The 6,000-nt window shown below is 41.7% G+C and overlaps 1 long non-coding RNA gene across 1 annotated transcript in view; it reads right to left on the bottom strand.

The window, feature by feature from the left end:
- Positions 1-279: 279 nt before the first annotated feature.
- The window catches only part of LOC124777765, a 1,006,492-nt gene continuing 1,000,771 nt past the window's right edge, over positions 280-6,000 (bottom strand). Inside the window, exon 3 of the long non-coding RNA XR_007015776.1 lies at positions 280-389. This is a non-coding gene — a long non-coding RNA (uncharacterized LOC124777765). The remainder of the gene's footprint in view (positions 390-6,000) is intronic.

The following is a 6,000-nucleotide window of genomic DNA, read 5'->3' as shown; positions in this document are numbered from 1 at the left end:
TGCCACAGAGGAGCAGGTCCATGACCCAGAGGACCAGGGTAAGGACCAGGCAGTGGGCCTGGGAGGGGTCCAGAGCCCAACCTCAGGTGGCCCAGTGCAGGCAGAGGGCCAGGTCCAGGCAAGGGGCCTGGTCCAGGCAAAGGGCCTGGTCCAGGCAAGGGGCCAGGGCCCAGATGCAGCGGGGCATAACCATGCACAGGTGCATAGGCTGGCAGGGGTCCAGGGCCTAGCCTCAGGGGGCCTAGTCCAGGCAGAGGTCCTGGTCCAGGTAGAGGTCCTGGTCCAGGCAGAGGTCCTGCTCCAGGCAGAATTGGGCCATGCAGGGGTCCAAGTCCATGTAGCAGGCCTGCAGAGCTCATGCCCAGCACTGCCAGGAGAATGGTTGTGGTCTGTAAAGAGCAACAAACATTTAGTAACATTTGCCACACACATCTAGAGTAATGACACCATAGTTTAATAGATTTAAGATTCTAGCACATACTGAAACCCACATGTCTCAATAACATAGCACATTTCTAGAGGAGCCAAAACAAATTGACACATGTCAGTTACATAATGGAAAAAAATTCAATAATTTTTTTTCTGCATTGGGAGAGGGACAATGCTGCAACCATCTATGTTGAATTCTTGGATATATATGTCAACAGTACACTATCACACAATACAGCAGTTAGGTGGCTCTGCTGCTTTCAGTGTGGTTGTACAAGACAGGATAACGAATGAGGAATTGGTAGGCCATCAGTCAAGAAAGGAGTGGAAATTGCAAAAAGAAGTGGAGAACTGGCTGTTTGAAGACTTCTGTATCAGAATGGAGACAATAGTGGAAAATGTGAAAATCACTCATGAAACAGACATGACTAATTTCGCCACCTCCTGGGTCCCACATACAAAAATCTCACTGTTCTGAGGCAACAGTGTAAACATTACATTGTTGTCAGGCCAGATCCACATGTGTTTCCTTTTTCAGAGAAGTGATAACTATGGATGAGGGTTGTGAATATCTGTGTAACCCAGAGGCTACAGAGGAAAGCCAATGCAAACATATGTATACAACAATCCTGAAAAAGGTAAAAGCCCTGCCATCATAGGGCAAAGTGATGATGAGTGGTTTTTTGGGGAATGACATGGTGTGATCCTACCAGATTAAGTGCATAAGGGCCCAATTGCCACAGGAGAGTACTACCAGAATCTGTCAGACTGTCAAGGCCAATTATCATGGGAAGTTGTCCTTGGGAGTGGTTTCGATTCACAGAAATGCAGCAGCTTATTCTGCATGTACATCTGCATCTACATGCATACTCTGTAAGCCACCTTATGATGCCTGACAGCGGATAACATTTTTCACTCAGGACACAATCAAACTTCGGGCTATCAAAGTCTGATGGGAGGCATGCTAGGGTAGTCTGTGGTGTTGAGGTGACCCCTGTGTCCGGATGGCATAGTGGTCAGCGCATCTGCATCATGAGCAGGAGACCCAGTTTCGAATCCCAGTCCGGCACAAATTCTCAACTTGCCCCATTGATAGAAATCAATGACCACTGACAACTAATGTCCTTAATTCTTTTGTGTAATGATACATAGTGGGTGCAGGATCAAAATGGTGTCTGTTCTTTCACACACACACACACACACACACACACACACACACACACACACACACACACACACACAAAAGCGATGGCCAATGATCCTTCCAGTGCAGATGCATACCAAGCTCGAACTCAAAGTTAGAATTTGGGTCTCGCAGGAGACGTGTTAGGTTAGCTGTTGTTAGGGTAGCGGTTGTGGGGACCACTGTGCCCAGATGGCATAGTGGTCATAGCATCTGCCTTGTGTGCAGAAGACCCAGGTTCCAATCCCACTGCAGCACAAGTTTTCAACTTGCACCAATGATATAAATCAGTGTCCACTGGCAGTTGATGTCTTTAATTCCATTTTGTGTTAAAGTTTTGTAACTGCCGTCCATAAATATCGGCGTTCTCTTAAAAGTACATGCTTATAGAAACTTTAGGTAGCCAGTAGCCTTTTAGATCAAGGTATTATGATTTTAGGAAAAAGTGTGTAGTATATTATGCATGCATCCTGGTTTATGTAGGAAGACTTTGAACTTGGAATGGGCTTTAATAAGAAGCTACAATCACCAAACAATAAGAGAAAGGCTGCTTTGTGATAATATCTGGCGAATGCTGGTGCAGTAGCAGTAGTCTGTGACTCACCAGTTGGTTCATGTTGTTGCTTGTCGTGCTCGTCGCTGTCGAGTGTGCCCCCCAAGCAGCGGTCCCGGGTTATATAGCGGGCCGTGAGCCTCTCACCGCCACCGTGAAAGTACCGTAGTGGGGGAGACTACGTCGGTGACCGGTGTAGGCAGGGTGACCGTAAATGAAGCTTTCTAAATTTGCGGAGGGTTGAAGAGAGAGGAAGGAAGGTAACGGGAAACCTTTTCCAAGAGAAGGGAATAGGTGACTGGGCGTCTGATAACGCACAGAGAGTCAGTTAACTTGGCGCAGGGAGAGGCACTGAGGAAAAACACAGTCCAATAGTGACAGACAAAGCTTACATTATGCACAACAGTCTACCAAGGAAGTTGAGTGTCTTAGATAGGTAGTAGAAAATTAACACAGGATAAGGTATTAAAGGACAGCACTGAACCTCTAGATATGCTTACGACTAAAAAACAAAAAAAGAAGGAGAAGAAAGGTAAAACTCTAAAACGTCGTGGTCACATGTTTCGACTAGTGACCCTCAACGTAAATAAGGAATGGAGCACCTTTCAACCCCTTCCATTAAACACTGAAGTCGTTCTAAAAACTTCATTGTCTCATAATTTATATGAAAATATTTGTAAGTCTGCGTCAGCCACAAAACTTTTAACTTCCTCTCCTACGCGTTTCACTGTTTATATAGTTCTGTCTCACTGTCATTATGATATTACAAATTTTTAAAACAGTCAAATTGCGTTCCTACGTGCCATAATCCATCTTCTTTTGCCTCCGAATCTGGTATGTAAATTCCTTGACGTTAAAGTCTTTGGTCAAAAATGATTCTTTACCACAAAACCACAGTATCTGTGTGACTAATGTCTAGTCAGAATCATGAGCGATTTTCCGCTTCACAGATACCATTCTTCTTGCACTGTTAGTAAATTAAGTACCTTTAAGCTATCTGATACCCCACATCTTTGGTGTTATTGCTAATTCAGTTAGTTATTAACACTGCAAATGGAAACCTAACCACTCTCCCATCTCACATGCGCGTGTAAGAACTAGCCGATGCTTACTGGTAAAAACCATAGTTTTTGAAAGATGCCTGACTGACGTTTTTCGTTTTAATTAATAATAGCAGTGCTCACAACATAGTACATAACGCAAGTTCTTTCGTGTCAATGAATTATCGTAGACCTCATAGCATAGTCTATAATGTAACTAACTGGCATCAGCATTTATAGTAGATGTAGGACCTGAATTCCTCTGGCTCCATCACATCGCCAACAGTTTCACCATGTTTTATATCGCTGTCTCTGAGATTCCGCGCTGTCATTTTGTAATGCTGTTCACCATAAAGAGTCCATGAATATGCACGTATGCGTTTACATCTACTCGTATAGCCTGAAAGTCAATGAACGATTTATGGCGGACGACACTTCTGGTAGCATAAAAGTGGGCAGATTGTGACACTTTTAGCAGTTTTTGTAACGTAACGACACAGAAACATGTACGTCCAAAATTTCATGATACTACGACAGGGGGAAGTGGCCATAAGTTTTTAATGGGTGAGTGTACAAATACCAATATATGACATAAACAGTCTAAATGTATGACATTAATTTCAACATGATGAAAAATCTCGTGACTCTACGACAGGGGGAAGTGCCCATACGTTTTTAATGAGTGAGTGTACAAATGTCAGTAATGTGACATAAATAGTCTGAATATATGACATAAATTTCAACTTGATACGTCGACTCGATCGTGAGCAAAAGGGTTTTGAAAATTTAGACAGACAAACAGACTGACAGAAAACTAAGTGATATTCCGTGTTTACTGGTTGAATTACGAAACTTTAAAATCAGGTCACAACACTTCCCATATTACCACAGTCTAAGGAAGATAATTACAGTAAACTGTTACACACATACATGTTTAGTGGCATGAGAGAAAATAAAATCGCAACACATTTACCATGATATTCTGATCAACTGCATGCTAAATTTCGTGAGCAAAAGGGTTTTGAAAATTTAGACAGACAAACAGACAGACAGACAAATAAGTGATATTCCGTGATTACTGGTTGAATTATGAAACTGTAAAATCAGGTCACAACACTTTCATATAACCACAGTCTAAGGAAAACAATTACAGCAAACTGTTACACACATTCAAGTTTAGTGGCATGAGAGAAAATAAAATCGTAACACATTTACCACGATATTCTGATCAACTGCATGCTAAATTTAGAAAGAAAGTTGTAACTGAATGTAAAACATCGGCTTTTCAATAAATCATCCATTAATATCCCTGACTTCATTAACGAGACTTGTTTTCTACTATTTCAATTGTTACACTTGTTTCTGCTGGTACGTGTGCTGTCATTAAATTACCCCTTTAAGCTAAGGAAATAGCCTCTGTCGCTTTACAGTGACTGAAGAAAATGGTAGTAAAATTTAACTGTTTTACAGAATAGTCACCGCATATAAGTTTTTATATCGGCATATCTTCAGATAGTCAGCTCTTCAGAGATATAGAGGACAGAGGAATAATTCGCATAAATCTACGAGCACGTTTTTCCATGTACAAACAAAGCAGCTGTGTGATCAGATCAGGAATACTGAAAGTACGTGTAGCTTGCACCATTAATGGTAGCCCCAAGCCAAAACACATTACCCAAAAACTACCTGTTGCATGTTAACCTGTGTTGTTTTTTTTCATTTCTGCCACGTATAAAGTGAACTGGAACGACATAAGAGCAGAGAGAAGCGATTATATACTCTCTAAGGCAAACAAGAAGGAATGGCAAGAAAAACCTTACCTCAAAGTAATTATCCGAATGGAAGGGAAATCGGTAGATGAAATGTACATGTAGAGACGGTTCTAGGCGCTACAGTCCGGAACAGCGCGACCGCTACGGTCGCAGTTTCGAATCCTGCCTCGGGCATGGATGTGTGTGATGTCCTTAGGTTAGTTAGGTTTAAGTAGTTCTAAGTTCTAGGGGAGTGATGACCTCAGAAGTTAAGTCCCATAGTACTCAGAGCCATTTGAACCATTTGAACATGTGGAGAAATACAAATGATTGGTTTAGTAAACACAATCGTGGTCGCATATAAGGTGTTAATTTTTATTTTTAGATGACCGGTTTCGACCTTCTAAAGAGATCGTCATCGGTTCGACGTTCTTTGATGACAACAGAAATCGGTGACGTAGAACATTCCCGACTGTGATCAACAGTATTCTCCACTCAAGTACGGAAGCGCTTGCTCCACGCCAGCGATTCCTACTGTCATCAAGGAATGTTGATCTCATGATGACCTCTTTATAAGATCGAAACTGGCCATCTGTAAATAAAAAGTAACAGCTTATATGCGACTACGACAATGTTCACTAATTATGTTATAATTTATGTACGGCTGTTTCCCGTTAAATGCCCAGTTGTCAACACTGTGTTACGAGTGAAGTACACCGAGGGAATGACAGTGTATCAGTGAAAAGCATCGGTTAACTATGTTTATACACACACACTGATTAAAAAGTCACTCATCTACGGTGATGAAGAATATGCAGATATGGTACATGTTTGCGCGTTCTGCGATGGTAACGCTCATGCTGCTTTCGAAGCATACCGTCGGCGCTTTCCGACACATCGAATTTCTGATCATTGAGTGTTAACTAAAGTTTTCAGCACATATTTTGTATTGAAAATGTTATAATGTTTACTAAATGTTTTACATATCTGCACGTGTAAACATGGCAATGTAGTGAACATTAGAAAAAATAAATAACAATGAAC

This window comes from Schistocerca piceifrons, chromosome 2 (assembly GCF_021461385.2).
Source record: "Schistocerca piceifrons isolate TAMUIC-IGC-003096 chromosome 2, iqSchPice1.1, whole genome shotgun sequence".
Lineage (NCBI taxonomy): Eukaryota > Metazoa > Arthropoda > Insecta > Orthoptera > Acrididae > Schistocerca > Schistocerca piceifrons.
This window is presented reverse-complemented; position numbering and strand designations above follow the sequence as displayed.